This window comes from Panthera tigris, chromosome F2 (genome assembly GCF_018350195.1).
Source record: "Panthera tigris isolate Pti1 chromosome F2, P.tigris_Pti1_mat1.1, whole genome shotgun sequence".
In the NCBI taxonomy this organism is placed as follows: Eukaryota; Metazoa; Chordata; class Mammalia; order Carnivora; family Felidae; genus Panthera; species Panthera tigris.
In genome coordinates this window covers 30603453-30626695 of record NC_056676.1, presented here as the reverse complement: position 1 = coordinate 30626695, position 23243 = coordinate 30603453, and the positions used below count along the sequence as shown (strand labels likewise).

The 23243-nt window shown below is 37.1% G+C and overlaps 1 non-coding gene across 1 annotated transcript; it reads left to right on the top strand.

Annotated features, from left to right (window-relative positions):
• Positions 1-671: 671 nt before the first annotated feature.
• Positions 672-779, top strand: LOC122235198. The gene has a single exon (XR_006213324.1). It is a non-coding gene; the product is annotated as a U6 spliceosomal RNA (small nuclear RNA).
• The last annotated feature ends 22464 nt before the right edge of the window (positions 780-23243 follow it).

Below are 23243 nucleotides of genomic sequence, written 5' to 3'. Positions count from 1 at the left end.
CAAAATTGACAATACAGTAGTGGTATACATCCCGAGACCCTCACGGGATGCCTGAAGCCGCAGATAATACCGAGCTCTCTGTATATAGTTTTTTCCTATACGTACATACCTATGATACAGTTATTTTATAAGTTAGGCACAGTAAGAGATTAACAAAAACCAAAAATAAAATACCACAATTATTAACAACATGCTACGTGAATGTGGTCTCTCTCTCTCTCTCAACATATCTTAACCAACTGTACTCACCCTTCTTGTGATGATGTGACACGATAAAATGCCTATGTGATCAGATGAAGTGAGGGGAATTATGTAGGGGTGGTGACATAGATGTCGATGACTATTGACGTTCAGATAATCTGTCAGGAGTAGGAGCACCTGTTTCGCCACCCCCTTTGTGTAACTGAAGCTGTGGAAAGCAAAACCACGGCTAAGGACTGCGTTGTCTCTGACTCCCTTGTGCCTATTCCCTCTCCACCTGATTCCAATCTAATTTTTGCCCCAACCTGTACTCTCAGAATAATGTCTGAAAAGTAACAGGTAAGATAAAAATGACTTTTCATATTAAACAATCAATACTTTATTAAGCTGGTAAAGCAAAAAATAGAGATATGATCATATTATCTAGTTAAGATCATTAACAGAACAACAATTTAAAAAGATTTCCTCTGGTGCTTGCTTCAGCAGCACACATACTAAAAACTGGAACCATGCAGAGAAGATTAGCACAGCCCCTGTACAAGGATGATGTGCAAATTTGTGAAGCGTTCCCATTTTTTTAATTTAAAAATTAAAAAATTAAAAATTAAAATAGAATAAAAAGATTTCCTCTGACCCACGGACCAGGATTAGGACAGAAGAGGTTAGTGATCTTTGCTTTTCATCACAAACTTCTGACGTACTTAATTGGTACACATATGATTTGAGAAAGTAATTTAAATTTATAACAGCACAAGTCGTTCACTTTCTGCTATTTGTTAGCTACAGAAGCTTCATATTTCCACACAGGAACCTATGAGCTACCTTTCATAAAACAGTCGCTGGTCTTTTTTATTTTTCAAAGTATAGACTTCAGGAATGCCTGGGTGGTTCAGTCAGTTAAGGGTGGGACGTTGGCTCAGGTCATGATCTCACAGTTTGTGGGTTTGTGGGTTCATGGGCTCGAGCCAGGCATCGGGCTGTCTGCTGTCAGCACAGACCCTGCTTCAGATCTTAAGAATCCTGTCTCCCTCTGTCTCTCTGTCCCTTCCCTATGCGCGCGTGCGTGTGTGTGCGTGCGTATATGTGCGTGTGCGTGCACGTACGCGCGCACTCTCTCTCAAAAATAAATATTTTAAAAATATAATAAAAATAAAAGTATAGACTTCAATTATAACTGGATACTTTTATTCAGGGGAACACTTTTTGAATGTTTGGGGACCTGATTTTTGCATAAAGGCCCTGAACAAAGCAACAACTACAGCATTCCAAACTTATGCAATTCCCAGTGACATAATCAGTACATTTAAAAATCATTACATTAATGATATAAAAAACACACAAGAACTTTGCAATAACCATAATAACCAACATTAGCCAATGGACACCCTGTGGCAGGACCTGGATCAGAAAATGACCAGAATGGGATATTGCACAGGCTGTTTTTTGCAGCCAAACACACTGCAGGTAAAGGAGAGCAAGTGAAAGCCCCACCTGCCTGTCTCGGTCAGCTGAAGTACAGGAAAAGATTGCTTAACTCACATGTATGACCCAGGAACAGAGAGAGAGTTCCTGTAGCCTGAATTAAACACATACATGCGTGGTTACACACACACACACACACACACACACACACACACACACACCACATACCCTCCTACATATTTTTTATCTGAAATGATTTCATGTCTTTTCAGGTTGAGACAGAATCAAAAAGGATCCAACACAGGATCTATGTCAAAAACTTCTAGTACATAGAAGGAAGAAACAAGAATAAAAAAGCAAATGAAGAAAATTTGCTATGGAGAAACTGAAAATTGAGACAAAGGATTTTCCCGATCATATAAAAAAATTATATCTTTATTTTAAAAGAGCTCAAAGCAGTAGGAGCTCAGCAAAGAATGACAGAAAGATGATATATGAGCTGGAATGAAGAGTGAACCTGTACACTACAGTTTGAATTGATCATGTCTAGATTTTTTTTCAACTTCCATCCTCAACACAAAGAACTCTGGACAAGTCTCCTGCTCCATGGAACAGATTCCATAAAATGGCTTTCACTCCCTCATTCTACTTCCTGTAAAATATATAAGAAATAAAATCATAGTTCTCATTTTGTAATCATACCACAAAAGGTTTGAGCCAGCAATTTACACAAACCTGTATTTTTCTTGCCTGCAAAACTGCCGATGAGAACATTTTTACCTTGTCTAGACAGCCTTAGATGATATGATGATCAGCACTGGGTTACTTTAACCTTGACTCTAATTTGGAAGACAGGAATCCATGAGGAGTAAGATCAGTTTTCAGTGCCCATTCCAACCAATTATGTTACTTTTGAGTTTTGTAAAAATAGTGTAGCAGTGTGTGCTCTTAGAGCAAGAGAGACAATAAACAAAGCTAGAGTTAGCTCACAATGTGACATTACTTACTGGTTTCTCTTGCCTGTTAGCTGAAGTGCTTACTTTGAGGTGGGGGGATGAGCCCCCAAGTTGTCCTAGACACCAAGAGAAAAAGCTTAAGACCCTGCTTCTGGACTTTGTGGTCTAGAAGAGAGAAGACAATAAGCATTCACCCACTCACCTTTAGACAGCTGCCTCAGAGCCTCCTTCCTACAGGCAGTGCTGAGCTCGACGTGCAGTATTTTGAGATTTAAGTATCTGGTGTCAAGTATTTCTAAATCCTCCAGGAAATTGAAAACGGACTGCAGCAATTTACTTCTACTTTTCTGGGGGAAAGGTGCTAAAACCAAAACATGAATATTGAAAAGGGAAGAGATCTTAAATGTAAACACGTTAGCCTAAATATGTAAAGGAAAAGACTCCTAGATAAAACACCCATTTTAAGCATCTTTGAGGAAATTACCTTCTCTCCATAGCAATATCTCTATTATCTCCTCAAAATGCTAGAAAATAGTCACATGAAAATGTGATTCCTCGATGGCTTTTTGATGAAATAGTGTGGCCCTAACCCAGAAATTCCTTACTCTCATGATGCCCTATCATCATCTGTCCCTATATTCACTCCTTTGGTCAGCAAAAAGTGGGCAAAAAGAATTACAAAATTAAGTGCAAAGTAGAGAAAATTGTTTATATATTTAATAATAGCAAAAAAATGATATAAATCAAAACAATGAATTCTACTGGACAAAGTACAAGCACATGCTAATACCAATAAAAATACTAGGTTTTTTTTTTCTCCCACAATCTTTCTTACTTATGTTAAACAGCAAAATAATAATCATAGCAAATTTTAGTGAAGGTGAGATATAAAGAAAAATATTTTCAAAAATAACGTAGACAGTGATATCTTAACAAAGTTTATTTTAAAAGAATAAAGATGGATCTGATAGATATTTGGCTAATGTAATATATTGCAATATGCACATTCCACAGTAGATTATCTAGATTTTGCTCTGGATTTATTCCATGAACATTCACAATAGACCAGATTGAGTGCCTATGCAATTTAGGTAGAAGAAAAATATAGATTAGAAGTAACAATTGACATAAGGTAATTTACACATGTGCATTTCATTATATTTTTGTACTGTGTTTCTGATATTTATATAAACTAAAACAAACAAAAAAAACCCACTCAGTTCTATCTAAAAAAGCATAGGCGAAGGATAGCTCCCTGGGGGAAAGTGGAATATCACACAGATTACCATTCCTTAAGCTCAACAACTATTTATTTAGTTGTGATTTTTAAAAGTAGGATAAGAATCCATTAACTCATGTTCCTTCTGGGAAAAAACATCTGATAACTACAGATAAGAAATGTTAATTTTCGTGCTCTAAGCATAAACCAGTGCAAAGATACAGGTCCTGTTTGGTTTTTAAATGCCATTTAAATGTGCCTTTGCATCTGAAATTTCTGCTTAAAATTTATCAACAATGTTGAATGATAAAATAGTAAGGAATAATTTATATTTCATGATCTAAGAAATAATGTCCCCCAAATGAAATTTTGCAACATTTTAGTACATGGAAATTTTGGGTATAGTATTTTGTTGGGAAAAAAATAAAAACAAAAACTGATTGGGAGTTAAAGGTTTAAAAGACTCTATTTAGCTGGGGCCTCTGGGTAGCTCAGTTGGCTAAATGTCCCACTCTTGGCTTCCAGTCATGATCTAATGGCTGGTAGGTTTGAGCCCCGCATCAGGCTCTGTGCTGACAGCTCAGAGCCTGGAGCCTGCTTCAGATTCTGTGTCTCCCTCTCTCTGCCCCTCCCCCACTTATGCAAGGGCTTTCTCTCTCTCTCTCTCTCTCTCTCTCTCTCTCTCAAAAATAAACATTAAAAAAAACTAAAATAAAAAGGCCTCTATTGAACAAATATTTTTATTTGATATTACATGAAATGTCTGCCTAATACTATATAACACAGCAGATTAAGGGTAGAAGTCAGATAAATTATTCATTTTTTTCTATTTCAAGTGTGGGAATACTGGGAGTTCTATATCTGGTAATACTGTATTCCATATGTTTCAATATTAAACACATATACACCAACATGACCTTTAGGCCATAATATGAAGTGAACCAAATTTATATTTCTCTTCCTAGTTGTTTAATGTATCTTCCCCCCTTCTTTTGGAAAATTTATTTCAGGAAAAGCCAAGAGTACCTGTATGAAATTATTATGTTACTTTTCCCAGAGGAATGCCCATTTTTTGTTATCTCTACTTAAAGAATAAAAATTAACTGAACTTGAGTAATCAGAGGTATCATGTATATAGTACAAAGGGCATGGGCTTTGGAGTAAGACAATGTATGTTTGCACCCCTTACTTAGCTATGCAAACTTAAGTAAGGTATTTAACTCCTCTGAGCCACAATTTCCTATTATGTACCTAGATTATGATACCATTCTTTTAGTATCACAGGCAAGATTAGCTGGGAAACAAAGCACTTAGCACAGAGCCTAGCACTCAGTGGGGGACAGCTGTCTAGCTATTTATAAGTGTATATGTGTGCATATATGTGTAAGAAAAATCAAAGGATTTTCTCTACCTTTCTTCTTCTCCCCCTTCCCCTCTTCCTCTCTCCCCCACCTCACTTCCTTCATTTCTGCAACGGGTAAAGCTATATGAGCCATAAAAGAAAAGGTATTGTGTGAAAGTATCTCCTTTTTCCCTTCAACTATAGGACAGCTGTGGTTTTAAAAGCCATGGCCTTATGAACTAGCTCCCTGTATCCTCCAGGAAGGTAAACATATTTGTTTTGTTAACATCTGGTCTTTTTCAATGCCTCACCAAGTTCTGTTATGGGGCAGGGGGAGGGGGGGAAGAAAAATTGAGCTTTGGCCTAGATGGGGTTAAGAAGGGGATATTGAGAGGATACTAGATTTCAGACCCCAGGAATGATTGACTTTCCTAAAAGGAATTGCAGAGTATAACGGTTGGTCCAAAAATTTTGCAGTGAAAGATTCTGGGGGGAGGAAGACTTCTTTAAGGGACACTATTCAAATGCCTAGGACCCATAATGTTTCCAGAAAACTGATGCAGCTGGTCATTTCATGAATCATTTAAGTGAGAACACTTGGTAGCCACATAGAGCTATTTCTGCCAACTCAATTCGTGAATAGGAATATTTCCCTGACTTTATACAGAAGCTTCTTCTGTCATCTGCCCATTAACCATAACGATGAATATGAGACTTCCCATTCTATATCATTCAGGTACTCAATGCAGACATCTCCCAGCAACCCTTGAGAATTTAAAATATCAACAAAGGTCACAAGACTCCCAACTAAATTCAGAGGAGAAACTCCTGAATCTACATTTTAAGATAGGATTGGGCACACTAGGACACTGGAGAGTGAACACCCTGTATGTATGTATGTATGTATGTATGTATGTATGTATGTATTGCGAGCACGAGCAGGGGAGGAGCAGAGAGAGAGGCAGAAAAAGAATCCCAGTGCAGGGCTGAACTCATGAACTATGAGACCATGACCTGAGCTGAAACCAAGAGTTAGATGCTTAACTGACTGAGCCATCCAGGTGTCCCAAACACCCATTTTTGTTTTAATTTTTTTTAAACGTTATTTTTGAGACAGAGAGAGACAGAGCATGAATGGGGGAGGGTCAGAGAGAGAGGGAGACACAGAATCCGAAACAGGCTCCAGGCTCTGAGCTGTCCGCACAGAGCCTGACACGGGGCTTGAACTCACGGACCGCGAGATCATGACCTGAGCCGAAGTTGGACGCTCAACCGACTGAGCCACCCAGGCGCCCCCAAACACCCATTTTTAATACATACTTTATAATAGCTAACATCTATTTAGCTCCATGTTCCATGTATTGAGCTAATTAATTACATGCACTGATTGTAATTCTGTGGGGTAGGCACTACACTCTTCTGTATTTTACAGATGACAAAACAGAAGCCTAATTTGTTCAGTAAACTGCAAGTGCTTCTCTTGTGTCAGCAAATGACAGAGTCAAAACTCTATTCCAGGTGAGTCTGATCCCAATGCCCATGCATTTAACCACTATTAATGGATTAAAAAAGACTATTACTCCAAAAAGCCAAAAGTGGAAAAGGCACGAAGGCGGGGAAATGGAGAAGTGGGAAGTGGTGCTTCCCTTTCCTGAACTCAAACCAGTTAGACAGTTGTTAACCAAGAAGTGAATTCTCTTGTATGATATAAACGAATGTAATTCTCTTGTTAAAAAAGCAGGACTGGACATATATACTTCCGGCAGGATTGGTGTGAGTGTATTTCCCAAATGCATTCTTTTCATTTAGTTGCTTGGTAGGCAATTCCTGCTTTAGCTGCTGTGTTCTCCAAACCACAGATGCACATATGTAGATCTCCATGAGTTTCTTGTGAAGTGCCTCTTCAGAGATTTGAGACAAGGAGATAATCCCCCACCATAAAATGCACACACACACTCTTGACCCTGGGGAGTGGGAAGAACACAGAGCGTACCCACTTTGAAGAATCTACCTCCCACCACCCAGCTTCTCCGACTTGAATACCTTTATTTCTTTTCATGGGTGAGGGACGAAGTTTCCAATACCAGTTTCAAGCTATCTCCTTTGTAAGTCGTATGTCAGTAGTCTTCCTCAGTTTATTGTATACAGGGAATAGGTAGAATCTCTCCTCAGAGATCTGGCCAAACCTGAGATCATAAGAGTTCTATGTTTACAACTATCCCAGAACAAAAAGAAACTTTAAACTCTTTTATTCAACAATAAATCCATCTTCTTATCTCTAAACCCTTCATAAGCTTCACTTTTTCGTTGCTGGCTATACAACAGTAGATCTGTGATGAGGGTAATGACTTCCATTGTAAAGCTATGCAAATGAATTCCAAGTGTGCTGTCAAATGATGAAAGGAAAAATGATGATAATTTTATTCTACTTGTTCTAGAGTAAACATTGGTAAACTAATTACACGATACACCTCCACTGAATATCTATGAATGGAGCAAGAGTCTCTGATTACTGGTTTTGTCTTTATTTCTATTTGATAAATTACATTTAATTATAGTGTAATTAGATAACACCTTTAGCATTAAAAAAAATAAGCCATGTAATAAGGTATAATGTCTGAGAACAGCATAAATTCTAAAGATTGTAAATAAAGAGACCACATGATAACTGTGAATTCATCAGAACATTTTGGTTTATATATTTTTAAAAAATATTGCTTTGCATAATATGGAACTTTATTCAGTGTCAATTCTAGAATTCTTCATGAAAAAGCAATTGAAGAAACCAGTCTTACATGCAAATGCATTTTATAAGAGGTAAAATTTACCTAGCTAGAAATGAAGCCTTGAAAATTGAAAAAAATAACCCACCAAATTCTCCTCTAATTGAAGCAACTACTAGTTAAATCAAGTAATTAACTAATTAATCACAATTAAACAGTGAATTTCAAAGCCTCTCCTAGTAGACATTTACCAGAAATTATTTACTTTTCTCTCTTCAGTCACCTCCCAACAACCACTGTTTTCCTGCATTTCACATCCAAATCAGCAGGGTGAGATATCTGGAAACCACTTTCAGCCAGGTCCTTTTGTCCAAGGATGTATTTTAGTATGTCCTTGTGATGAAAATACAAGAAAATGACAGTGGCTGCTTTCATAACTCACTTCCCTATTCTGTTATGTAAATGCCAGCAGACATGGCTATTGGCAGTAACAGTAGTGAGTCCAAATCTGCTGACTACCAGATTAGAGGCAAAGGGGCGGAGGAGGGAAGGGCATTTTGGTACCTTTCATCCAACTACTCAAGTATACTATTCCTACCTGTTATCTATTTGGAAGAAAATATTTACCGCATGCCACAGTGACATTTGGGGGACAAAGATAAAACTTCCAGAATACATCAGAAATTATACCTTCTATAGCAAGTTTTGGCATGAAAGTTCTAACATTGTTCTTTTTGATCACTCTCTAGTTATAAATTCCTCTTTGCATGCTACTTATAAAAAGCATCTATACTATATTTTCTCCCTTCAATTTTATTCTAGGGTGATCAGAGTCTCTACTAAAAATGGTATTTAAAATCGATTTACCACAGCCATCTGGAATACTTGCCTCATTAAGTGAAGATTCTGGATCATGGTCTCTATCTCCATTCCAACTCCCACGCTTGTCTTAGATGATTCCAAATCAATGTTGATGACCCAAACTACACACCAGTCTTATATTGCTACCTTGTGGCCTCCAAGATCACCAGTTTATCTCATCTAACATCTCCTTAGGCATACTCTGGACATTGCCACCTACAAAACTTCCCCAGCTTTGGAATACTAAATTCAGACATACGTTCCCTAAGTACATCTTCCTACCCTTCCATCTTGTTTCCTGAGCCATTTCTGTTCCATCGGTTTTCCTACCACATTGGGACCATTAATCCATCCACCCCTCTATTTATTTCTATTATAGCAGCTCCCCTTTTCACAATATTGTTCCTGCATAAAGAAGATGATGTCATGTGGCAGTAGTTCCTATTCAGACAAGACACTGAGGTAAGCATTTCTGGCTAGAGAAGTGGCCAAGGAAAAAGAGAAAATTAGAATAAGGACAAAACGTACACTTAACTGCCCTTTTCCCCCAACCAACTGGTGTTGGACTTCTTTATCAACAGGCCATCAGAGAAAAAAGAAATGAAGACAAGACACCTTTAGAGGATGAGAAACATTCATAAAAAGAATTTTGAGCTTTGAACTAATGGAATATTTGCTCCTAGAGACTATGTTAAAATACAAGATTCGGTTATCTTTGTCAAAGTTGTGTTTCTACCCTCAGCGGAAATGGGAGGTCCACCTCAAATGAGTTCAGAACTAAAAAAATTCAGATACACTTTTGCACTTGAAGTCATTGTATGTAATTCCAATCTATGAATTAGTGTTCGTGGTCCATTAGGTTAGTCATTCTTTTGCTAATACATTGAACTCAATTTTCCTGTTGTCCTTTAGTTGTATCTCTCACAACATCCTAATCCAGGATGCATCCAGCCAACCTTCGATCTCCCCTGTGCAAGCTATGGGGCTAAGAGGAAAATTCACACATACAAGGAGATTAAAACCATTAAAAACTAAATTAGGACATCAATCCTGCTTAGAAATACTGCTAGTTTTCTCTTGTTGACTCTGTTTCACCTCCTTACCATTTCTTTTTCTCCCAAGAGATTATCTCACTGTTTATGTATATATGTCGAAGAGAATGTGGAAGCCTTCAAAGATAACCAACTCAACTTTGCACTACCATACCCATAAGCCTACCTAAAATGGCTCCCTTCCTTTCTACTTTCTCTCTCATTATCATACATCTACTTTCTCTCTCATTATTATAGGAGATATGCAGAGGATGTGTCTGCTGGTTGACTCTCCAGCTGGATCCAGGAAATTCGAGGCTCATTACCTCCTCTCCTGATCTTGGAATGTACATTCTACATTCTGCCCACTGTTCTCACACTAGGAGCCATTTCAAGGATGCAGCATTAAGAGAACACTGTATTACTGAGACCATCTGGACTGTATACATGATTGAACCCCCTTAAGGCCTCTACATAAACTTTTAAGATCCTTGGTGGGCAGATGTAGAGATCTACTTATTTTGTAGTTACTCAAGACAAACGTTGTATGTAAATTCCCTTGCTTACTAAGACTGCCATCTACCAATCTGGAGTGGCCTGTCTCTTTCTTTGGTCTTCTTGCCCTAAGGTGTACAATGTCCAGATTTGAATTTCATCCAGGGAACTCCTGAGGTTGCAAACCAATAGGTATCTCCATTCCTTAAGAAAAGGAATACTTCCTTGATTTCAAACCTAGCTTCTCCTTCTCTTCATAGGCGATCCTCTTTAAGGAGTTTTCTATTTTTAATCGTCTTCAGGGCACCTGGGCAGCTCAGTCAATTAAGCATCCGACTTGGGCTCAGGTCACGAATTCGTGGTTCATGAGTTCAAACTCCGTTTTGGGCTCTGCACTAACAGCTCAGAGCCTGGAATCTGCTTCAGATTCTGTGTCTCCTCTCTCTCCGTTCCCCTCTCTCTCAAAAATAAATAAAGATTTTAAAAAGTCGTCTTCAGTACTTTTCTTTCTCTCTTGTATCTGCTTTAACCTAAAAATCTGTCACATCACACAATTGATTAACAGCTTCCCTGTGTTCTGCAACTTCAGAGACCAGGTCTAAGGCAACTAAGAAAAGTATCACCTATTTTGTTCTCATGTAGGAAAACCCTACATAACCATCCAAGGAAAATACTACAACTTGATGAGCATGGAAAGGAGAGGGAGGCCCAGTATATGTACATCTTGTACAATGACAGCCTCTTCTCTCTTCATCCTTCCACTCTCCATGCCTCCAACTCCTCCTCATTCTCCAACCACCACAAAACATTCTTTGTGCTGTTAGAAGGCCCTCCTTACTTTACTGTCTTCTTCACTGTGTTACAGTTCTTCTCTTTTGCATATCTTTATGCAATGGAAAAGTAGCCTTCACAGTTGACAAACTTCCAACCTCAGACTTAGAGGGCCAAGCTGTAATTTTAGGCTAGGCTTTTAACTACCCCAAAATGGGAACATTATCTTAAAACCATGTTAGATGAATTTCACCTAATCATAGATCAAATACAATTTAAGTCACATGATTATAACCCTTACACATTCCACTATAGAGATCAACTTTCGTAAGGTCACCACCAACATTCATGTTATCTCAGTCCAGAAGGAACTTTTATTATTACTACCTTACTTGACTTCACAAAGGTTTTTGATATGGTTTATTACCCATTCTTATATACTCATCACTTTATAAGCAAACAAAACACTTCAATCCTGTGACCATAAGACCACATTCTCTCCTGATTTTCTCCTCTGTCTTAGGCTACTCTTTTCAGCCTCCTTTCTCAGTTCTTCCTCCTCACTTTGGTTACTAATATTTGATTTGCACAAGGCTCCAAACTAAATTTCATTTTCTTTTCACTCTATCTTCTCTTACCGGATACTCTCAGTCTATAGGCTTTAATTTTTACATATGTGTTAATTACTCCCAAATGTTTTATCTGTAGTCCAAATAATTCTTCTGACCTCAGATCCACATAGAAACATCTAAAGTTCATGACCAAAGTCAAAATCAAACTCATTATCATCCAATATTTCTCCTCCAAAAAACCAGACTTCTCCATTATTCTTTTAGTTTATAGCACTAGCCTTTACCTCATTATTAACCCAGCAATCTGAGAGGTACTGTTTCATAAAAACATGTGCATATAGGATAACATAAAATAGAATGTTTTTTACATTCAGAAAAATTTTAGAAAGCCAAATATAACATATAAATTGCTTAGCAAAGTGTCTGACATTGTAACTATTCTAAAATGTAATTATTACCACTATTGTCTTTCACCCATCATTCTCCCTCACTGCCTCTCCAAAACCAATCCATCACCAAATCCTCTTGTTTTTATCCTTCATATACAGATTCACTCATATCACCCTCCCACTCTGCCAATATATTCCAGCTTCACTGTTCCTTCTCTCAAATTTCCTGAACTCACCAAACACCTTTCCAATTCTGCATGGGCTTCTACACCCTCTGATTTCTCTGAAATCAGAACACAATTGTACACTGCCTCCTATGCCCTACTTTTTGTTAGCTACAGTCCAAGTTTACAGTTTAAAGTTATATTCTATGGAAGCATTATCTGATACCTTCCAATCAGTAATTTCCAAACCGTAAATCATGGCCCACACTGTATTGTGAAATCAATTCAGTGTGTCTATAACCACTGTAATTTTAAACTGGTGGAATGTTTCGTCAGGGCATAAAGTGGGATGGGATGGAATATATAATGCATTGCTTGCAGTGAAGGTAAAGTACTATTTTATAAATGTGTGTGTGTGTGTGTGTGTGTGTGTCTGTGTGTTTGATGAAAGTATATTTTTCGTATGGTGAGTCACATCCAAACGTAAGTTTGAAAGCACAAATTGGTAAACCACTCTTCTAACATTAGTATGTTTTCATAATACCAGCATTTGTTGTTTTTTTTTTAATTTTTTTTTTCAACGTTTTTTTAATTTATTTTTGGGACAGAGAGAGACCGAGCATGAACGGGGGAGGGGCAGAGAGAGAGGGAGACACAGAATCGGAAACAGGCTCCAGGCTCCGAGCCATCAGCCCAGAGCCTGACCCGGGGCTGGAACTCAGGGACCGCGAGATCGTGACCTGGCTGAAGTCGGACGTTTAACCGACTGCGCCACCCAGGCGCCCCCAGCATTTGTTTTTTTAGTAAATTTAGTTTCCTTTAGTAAAATGAACACATTCAAGCTGTTATGTGTATATCTGCAATGGAAGTATTTGTCTTACATAAGATTTAGGCAATAAAGTAAGCTAAGGTTTAACTTCCATTAAATAATGTGTCAAAACATAATCTCCATTAAATAATCGATTATCTTCTAAAGTTGAGCCTGCGTCACTGAGGGTTTCTTTTTTTCCACATCTATCAGGAAGCTATAAAATGAGAAACATAATGATGGACCTTTGGCTACAGGTGCTACCACTGCTAATTTCAGGTTCAGCAACCATTATAAACATGGGCTTAGCAGGCAGACATACCTGTGTTCTAACACCTTCTCTCTTGGGTCCCAGTTTTAAAAGTTTTGCAGAAAAAAAGTCTCCTGAAAAAAAGGTCTTACACAGCTCCTTGAAGTTTGTTTTTCCTCATCTTTCTGTTGGAGATAACACTCCCTACCTTACTGGCTTATAAATGTTAAATGGTATAACATACGTCTAGAATAGTGTCTGTCAAGTGGCAGGTGTTTGATAAATGTCCCATTCTTCTTCTCTATTCCTTTTCCTTCTCCAATCCCAGAGGCAATTCCTTTTCTACGTGCGATAAGCATCCTGAGACTCTTGTCTTGGTCTCCTAAGAAAGGCTTTTCTAACATACTTATTTTATAATGTTATTATATTATAATTGAAATTAATTTTAAGTACACTGCAAGGTAAACTAATAGTTTCAGGAAGTGTTTCTTAATTTTTTCATCTTATTCATCTTTTTTTCTATTGTCTTATTCATAGCTGAGAAGGCCACCTGTTTGGACCAGACTCAGTAATTCCAGAATTCACATTCAAATATTCCAAGTCAAGTTTGGAAATCTTCTGTATAAGTGGGACTGTTTGCTATCTGATGTAGGTATGCTGTCAGTTTTTAGATTATGTCCATAGGCTGGCAGAAAATAAAGTGTGTCTCAAAAGGAAGATCCTATTAATGGCTCCACCAAAATATGCTTTATGAAATACTTGGAATGGATGTCATGATTCGATTGACCTAACAAAAATATACTATTTTACTCCACTTCAATCCAAGACTGAAGAGTCTATAACATTTCTTAGAATGTCCATGAAATTCTATAAAGATTATCTATTAAAGAAATGAAATGGGGGGGGGGAATGCCTGGGTGGCTCAGTTGGTTGAGCATCTGACTTCAACCCAGGTCATGATCTCATAGTTCATGGGTTCAAGCCCCATGAACTGTGAGATCCCATGAGCATTGGGCTTTGTGCTGGCAGCTCAGAGCCTGGAGACTGCTTCAGATTCTGTCTCCCGCTCTCTGCCCCTCCCCAACTTGTGCTCCATCTCTCGCTCTCTGTCTGTCTCTCTGTCTCTCTCTCAAAAATAAATAAGACATTAAAAATTTTTTTTAAATAAAAGAAATGAGATGGGAAAAAACAGGGATTTAACAACAATGGAAGTTGTAAGAAAAGAAGCATTTCCAATACTAATAAAAGTCTCATTATTATACAGATAACTGTGGTTAGCAATTTAGGGGAGGTGGGATGTTACAGTTTGATTCTCTTCTATAACTCTGGAGCCATTGATTTCACATGTCCCTCGATGTGGCAGACAACTAGAAGAAAGGAACGAAGGTGAATTAGCCATACTACCTACCAAAATATGCTCAGAAATTCATATTAAAGCATCAAGAATCTATACTAATTCTTTAAAGATTTTTTTTCTTGCTTTTTAAGTGAAACTCTTTTCATCCAGAACATGTCTCTGTTTCTGGATGTCAAAAAGAAAAAGGAAATTGAGCGTAATAGTTTCAAGAGACATAACTTTGAAAGCAGCATCACCTTTTGAGCAATCTAGTCCTCAATTTGTAACAACTCTGATTTTCTAAATGTGCTTATTTCATAACATGTTGAAACATTTTTAAAACCTGGTAACAATATTTATCTGAGTATATTTTTTATTTTAGAATGTGTTAGGCAGACAGTTTGCTCTTGAACAAGGTTACATATTTTTAAAGCTGTTGCACAGAGAATACATAATAAACATAATCTCAATTTTCTTTGTTAGACATATTCATAAATAACTTGATGCTTCATAATTTAATTTAATTTTATTATTATTTTGTTATTTATCACCAGCAAATTCACGTGAGGTCTGAAGTCCTTTATACATGAAGAATATAAAGATATATTCCTTGGAGGATTTTCCCAAGAAATAAAATAAATTCTGGCTGTTTTTTAAGTCTATAATAACCCTAGGCAGGTGTCTGCTCTGTGAACGGAATACAGAAATCACGTTTATATAAACTTAAAATTTGGTTGAAATTAGAAAAAAAATTATGCTATTTTTTAGTTGATTTGTTAAATCATTGTCACTATACAACTCCACCTGATTCATCTACCTTATGTATTTGATTTTAATTAAGTTCTCCAAGTTCTGTTAGCTAATAGTAAAAATCAGAGAGGCACTAGAATCATAATTCTAGATAGAAATTTGACAAAATTCTCTTTTGTAAAAATGTCGAATTTAAATATATTTCTTCTGTTTTTTATCTCACCCCAACAACTGAAAATTCACTGGAAAAATCTCTTAATTTGTGAAAGATGGCATCCAATTATTAAAAAAACCCAAAATATTGGTTATGCTTAACTCTGAATTAAATTTTTCCAATGAAAAACTAAACTAATCAAAATTAATTTTTTTAATGATTTTTGCCACAACTCCTCATTTGGGGAGTAAAAACCAGATCTCTGAAATATATGCTTTAAAAAATATGTTTGAAAACAAATGATTAAATAATATATTTTTGTTTCCTGGACATCTAATAGATAATTTTGGTTGTTTCCTCTTGGGTCCATTTGCAATGAACCATCCTTAACCAAACCCAAAATTCTCACCTTGTATGTCAATTATTAAGAAGAGTAAAAAGAGGGAGAGAGGAACTAACATCATTGGAATTTATAAGTAGGATATAAGCATTATACTCAATACTTTATTACATTTTATATCATATTATCATATTTATTATCATATTATATATAACAAAATGAAAATTAATCGAGTAATATATAATACTAAATAGTAGTTTAAAATAGTCATTTGCAATGAATTAGACTTTCACCCTAGATTTTTATTTTTTATTTTTTTATTTTTTTATTTTTTCAATGTTTTTTATTTATTTTTGGGACAGAGAGAGACAGAGCATGAACGGGGGAGGGGCAGAGAGAGAGGGAGACACAGAATCGGAAACAGGCTCCAGGCTCCGAGCCATCAGCCCAGAGCCTGACGCGGGGCTCGAACTCACGGACCGCGAGATCGTGACCTGGCTGAAGTCGGACGCTTAACCGACTGCGCCACCCAGGCGCCCCACCCTAGATTTTTAAAATGTGGTCTCTCAACATCATTTCCATCACTGGTGACATAATTGGTTTTGTACTAGAATCATGTAGTATAAGTCATTTTCATTTCTTGTCCTCAGTGGCTTTGAAATGTGTATATTTTAAATTAATTATATTTCAATTAATTTTGATTTGCAGCTTCTTTTCAATCATAATGAATTTAGAAAATTAATTAACAAGATGACAACATACAAAAACAGGATTAGGTGAAAGACCCACATCTGAAACCACATAAGAAATAAAATGTCAGCTGTCATTTTAATTTATTGTCCCTTATCACTTAACTATCAAAAGACATAGTTCTGGCATTTAGAAAAAATGACAATGTGCATAATAAATGTCAAGACTTTATCCCCCCTCCAAAAACAACTTTATTTTAAAAAGCATAATGACAAAAATGCAGGTGTCATGTAATTTGTTCTTCTTTTCACACTATAAGCTTTGCCTAGAAACATGCATCAGCCAAACCTGATATGTGTTGCCTAGCAACCATCTGACAATTGTATGACTTAGATGACCTGGATATATTTCTGACTGTTAACCCTTATACAACTGAGTTAATTAAACACTTAGAAACTCATAGCGTTCCTAGGTAAACAATATTGAAGTGGAATTTAATTTTAACCTTCAACAATTTAATTAGGCTGATTTTCTTATTAAAGGAATTAAAGAATTGGAATAAACATGGTAAAGAATTTTTAAATTAGCAATTATGAAGAAAACAGAATAATGGCTTGAATCTTCTCATCTAGTAGACGTAAGAATAAAAATACACTGCATAACTCTTGTAATTGAAATGAAGCCTCAGTTTCTACAATTATCATCCAATTTATATGCATGCTTATTTATTCAAAATTTCAATGTCAAAAAATCCTGAAAAATAAGATCACTGACATTAGCTCAGTTTTGTCAATGACAGACTTCTCCAGTGCTTAAACAAAAAATCATAAAGTTAAACAAAGAGATGTTAATCTGCCAAGCATTCAGGCAAACATATTAATCTCTAACATAAATATGGAACAATAAAATTAATGATTCCATCTGTTAAAAAGAGTTATACTTCCAAAAATACACTTACTGGATTTATTATGTAAACATTCACAAATGAAGGATAAAAAAACAAAGAAGAGAGAGACTAAAAGTTTTTGCAAAACAGTGACATTTAAATAAGTACAATTTTGCCACTTCTTGAGGCTAAAAAAATAATCAAATGCTTTGCTGAACTCTCTGACAACACTGTAATCGTTAAAATGATTATTTCCACTAGGAGCCAAGTGTTCGAAGTTCTTCCAAAAAATTCAAAGTAATTATAAATAGAATAATTTTCATCACATTGGTCAAACTACTATTAAATTTTATGAGTTGAAGTCGGCAAAAAAAAAAAAAATCTGTGTGTGTGTTTGTATATGTACAATAATTAAGAACAAAACTAACTGGGTACTCATATATTTAAATTTTTTAATTATCAACATTTATCATTAAGAGTATATTCTATTATAAATAAATAAATTTATTATAAAAAATCAATTTACTGAACCCTGAGTGAAAAATCAGACTCAGTTGTAAATGGGCCCATGTTGCAATATTGAAGGACGATCTCTACTAATTGCACAGAAAAACTCTGATACTCCCAGGATAAAATATAATACAGGTCAAGGGTGCCTGGGTGGCTCAGTCAGTTGAGCATCTGACTTCAGCTCCAGTCATGATCTTGTGGGTTCATGAGTTCAGGCCCCACATTGGGGTTTGCTGCTCTCAATGCAGAGCCTGCTTCAGATCATTTGTCCCTCTCCGTTTCTCCCTGCTTGCACTCGCTCTCTCTCAAAACTAAATAAACATTTTTTTAAAAATTTAAATATATATAATACAACTGGATTCTATATTGTATATATTGTATCATTGTAAGTACTTACTTGAATATATAAAGTATCAGGGTTTTTTTTTAATATGAAATTTATTGTCAAATTGGTTTCCATACAACACCCAGTGCTCATCTCAACAGGTGCCCTCCTCAATACCCATCACCCACCCTCCTCTCCCTCCCACCCCCCATCAACCCTCAGTCTGTTCTCAGTTTTTTTTTCCATTTAGTTTCTCTTTTATTTTTTTTATTTTTTTTCAATATATGAAATTTATTGTCAAATTGGTTTCCATACAACACCCAGTGCTCATCCCAAAAGGTGCCCTCCTCAATACCCATCACCCACCCTTCCCTCCCTCCCACCCCCCCATCAACCCTCAGTTTGTTCTCAGTTTTTAAGAGTCTCTTATGCTTTGTCTCTCTCCCACTCTAACCTCTTTTTTTTCCTTCCCCTCCCCCATGGGTTTCTGTTAAGTTTCTCAGGATCCACATAAGAGTGAAAACATATGGTATCTGTCTTTCTCTGTATGGCTTATTTCACTTAGCATAACACTCTCCAGTTCCACCCACGTTGCTACAAAGGGCCATATTTCGTTCTTTCTCATTGCCACGTAGTACTCCATTGTGTATATAAACCACAATTGCTTTATCCATTCATCAGTTGATGGACATTTAGACTCCATAATTTGGCTATTGTTGAGAGTGCTGCTATAAACATTGGGGTACAAGTGCCCCTATGCATCAGTACTCCTGTATCCCTTGGGTAAATTCCTAGCAGTGCTATTGCTGGGTCATAGGGTAGGTCTATTTTTAATTTTCTGAGGAACCTCCACACTGCTTTCCAGAGTGGCTGCACCAGTTTGCATTCCCACCAACAGTGCAAGAGGGTTCCAGTTTCTCCACATCCTCTCCAGCATCTATAGTCTCCTGATTTGTTCATTTTGGCCACTCTGACTGGCGTGAAGTGATATCTGAGTGTGGTTTTGATTTGTATTTCCCTGATGAGGAGCGACGTTGAGCATCTTTTCATGTGCCTGTTGGCCATCCAGATGTCTTCTTTAGAGAAGTGTCTATTCATGTTTTCTGCCCATTTCTTCACTGGGTTATTTGTTTTTCGGGTGTGGAGTTTGGTGAGCTCTTTATAGATTCAGATTGGTTTCGATACAACACCCAGTGCTTATCCCAACAGCTGCCCTCAGTTTAAAATCAATGAAATTTGGGTGCCCTGGTGGCTTAGTTGGTTAAGCATCCAACTCCTGATCTTGGCTCAGGTCACGATCTCGTGATTTGGGCGTTCGAGCCCCGCTTTAGGCTCTGCTCTGATGGTGCAAAGCCTCCTTGTGATTCTCTCTCTTCCTCTCTCTCTGCCCCTCCCCTATTCTCACTGTTTTTCCTCTTTCTCTCTCTCTCAAAATAAATAAATAAACTTCAAAAAATAAAACCAATGAAATCAATTTGTATCATTCAATTAATATATAAAGTTGTAAATGTAATTCAGTTGATGGTTTTTAACCCAATGAAATCTCTTAGTAGGGATCTTCTAACAAAATTTAAATTGTAGAATTTGGAAGGTGATAGGAGAAAATCAAGATAACCTGATGTTCTAGGAGTTTTGCATCAAATTGAAAAAGAAAACATAACTTAAAAAAATCAGAATCAAGAAAATTGAAAGAAAAAAGAATATTCTTGAAGCTAGAGAGGAAGAACAAGGGCAATAATAACAGTGAAGGAAAAGACACCAGTAATGCATTAGGAGAATAATTATTATGGAAGTTAATTCTGAAAAGAGAAAGGAAGGGAAAGGTTCCAAAATACAGGTGGAAGTACAGCATCTGTTATTGGGATTAAGGAGTGAAAGTTAATTTAGGGAGTCAATTTATAAACTGGGCTAAACAATGAATGTGTAGGGAGAAGTAGAGAGATGTAAGGTAAATTTCACCTTTGCTTTTTCCTTTTACCTGAATGTAGACAGCTGGGGATTTTCTGACCTTAAAGATGAAGGAAAGACAAACAACCTTCCCATGACAAATTCTCCAGTACAGTCTGACCAAAGTCTGTCCAGGGAGGACATCTGCAACTGCCAGGGCCATGTTCCAGCTCTGCCCTGGGTATGAATGCCCATGTGTGGGAGGGGGAGGAATCAATATAAATGAGAAGGAGCCAAGAGCAGTTGGAACAAGCATCTTTGCATGCCGTGGTAGAAATTACTTTAAATTTCCCTACCATGTTCTCCTAAACATTATACCCTCTGTGCATGTGCAAATATAAAGGGCACAGAACAGTGGAATGCTGATCCTGTAGGACAAGAAGGGAAAAAGTAATTAACTTTTAATAGATTCAGATTTTATTTTGCTTTATTTATTTTATTTTACTTTACATTATATTATTTTATTTTATTTGTTTTAGAGAGAGCACACAAGCTGAAGAGAGGGGCAGAGGGAGAGAAAAAGAGAATCCCAAGCAGACTCCAGGCTCAGTGTGGAGGCCCAAGTCGGGCTGGATCCCCCCACTCTCGAAACATGACCTGAGCCAAAATCAAGAGCAGGATGCTCAACCCACTGAGCCACCAACATGCCCTGAAGACTTTATTTTGCTTTAAAATTGAATAGTTATGACCATTGGATTTTGGTATCAGATAAACCCAGATGCAATACTTTGCATCTTTGCAATCCCATAGCTGTGTAAACTTGGGCAAATTGTTCAATCTCTATGAAATGAGATTTTCCTTGTCAATTAAGGAGACAAATACTTTAGTAAAATGAAATTAAATGATGTATGCAAAATACTTAGGATAATGCCTGGTGCATATTAAGTGCTTAGAAATAAAGGGAAAAAGGGCACGGATGGGAACTGCAGGATGAAACAAATATTTTGCACTTACAAACATATTTGCACATTTTCTGATGCTATGTAAATAAGAAATACAAGAGGGGCGCCTGGGTGGCGCAGTCGGTTAAGCGTCCGACTTCAGCCAGGTCACGATCTCGCGGTCCGTGAGTTCGAGCCCCGCGTCAGGCTCTGGGCTGATGGCTCGGAGCCTGGGGCCTGTTTCCGATTCTGTGTCTCCCTCTCTCTCTGCCCCTCCCCCGTTCATGCTCTGTCTCTCTCTGTCCCAAAAATAAATAAAAAACGTTGAAAAAAAAATTAAAAAAAAAAAAAAAAAAAAAAAAAGAAATACAAGAGATTTTCATTTTGCATCTACTCTGTACTCAATTTGAGTACATCAATTGAGTTATAGTCTTAAAAATCTTTCTGAAGCCAATACAGTTACTATCACTTACTAAATGAGAAGCCTATCGTTAGAGTAGGCAGTTAGTTAGGTTCTAACAGGATATCTGGAGGCCAGCAAGGAGGAGGTCATGGTCAGCCACTGGGTAAATCAGAGGCCTGTCCTGGCAGCACTCCACAAGAAGCAGGATCAAACCAGACAGGCCCAACATCCAGGCGCCATGGCAGGAAACCCCTGACAAAGCCATTTGCAACAATGTGGATGGAACTAGAGGGTATTTTGCCAAGTGAAATCAGTCAGAGAGGAAGACAAATATCATATGATTTCACTCATATGTGGAATTTAAGAAACACAACAGATGAACATTAGGGGAAGGGAAGGAAAAAAAGATAAAAACACAAAAGGAGGCAAACCATAAGAGACTCTTAAATACAGAGAATAAACTGAGGGTTGATGGAGGGAGGACAGTCGGGGGATGCGCTAACTGGGAGATGGGGACTAAGGAGGGCACTTGGGATGAGCACTGGGTGTTATATGTAAGTGATGAATCACTGGGTTCTACTCCTGAAACCAATACTACACTGTTTGTTAACTAACTTGAATTTAAATAAATCCATTTTTAAGAAATACAAATAGAAAAGTAAAAGTAAAAACAAAAAGTGCAAATTCTGCATCCCTAGCCCAGGTAATAAATATTCTGCCTCTTAGTTAACAACTGTCAATGAAAGATAAAAACCCAACCTCCAGGACAGGCAGCTCTACCTCTCTCTCTCTTTCTCTCTCTCTCTCTCTCTCTTTCTCTCTCTCTCTCTCTCTCTCTCTCTCTCTCTCTCTCTCCCTCTCTCTTTCTCTGTTAAGCTCTCCAAGTCTCCTATCTTCAGAGTGTACTTTTGCTTTAATAAACTTTTCCCACTTGTGTCGGTTCTATGTTGTGTGTCTGTCCTTGAATTCTTTCTCGTGACAAAACCAAAAACTTTCGGCAACAACTTTCAGAGGGGCTGGGTTGAGGCCCCATGACCTGGCATCTCACTAGTTCACCTGACAACACCATGACTAAAATAATTTTTGTAGTTTTATCAAAGTTGCCTCATCTATCAATTTTTAGAACCTACTTTTGGGCTATGTACTTTTCTAGATGCTTAGTATACAGAACTCAATAATTAAGACAGAATGAAGGCAATCAGCACGAGTCTAACCTGGACTTTGTTTTATTCCAAAGCCTATGCTCCTTTCCTATGCTACTTTATAATTCAAAACAGCTAAACTGAATGCCCTTTTCCCTGGTGGTGAGCAACAAAGAGAATTCTAACAAGGTAGCCACAGTTTTAATCAGCATAAAATATCTAAACCACAGATTGAGTGGATTTAGTGTATAAATCCCAGAGGAAAGTTAATGAAACCAGAATGTTGAATGTTGTTACATATATATTCAGCCATAATTGGCCAGGAGTAAATGTTAGTTTTATATAAGTGACCAAGCTAAAATAATTATATTGTTTTAATGTTAGCAAGAATTCAAGTTAAAGGTTAATAGAATAGCTCATGCATTCAGTGAATATTCATTGAACACCTCCTAAGTACCAAAGTGTAATTCCTAACTCCTAAAGTAGGAATTATAGAGGTAAAGATTAGCGAGATTAGGAGTCTTATATGAGACATAAGTAAGCAGGTAACGATGACAGAGTGTGGTAGGTGCCACACGGGAGGAAGACAAGTTAAAGAAACAGATAAGAGAGTAAGAATAGAAACTCATCAGGATTTGAGGGGTTGGGGGGCTGGAATTTTTCTTGACAAAAGGG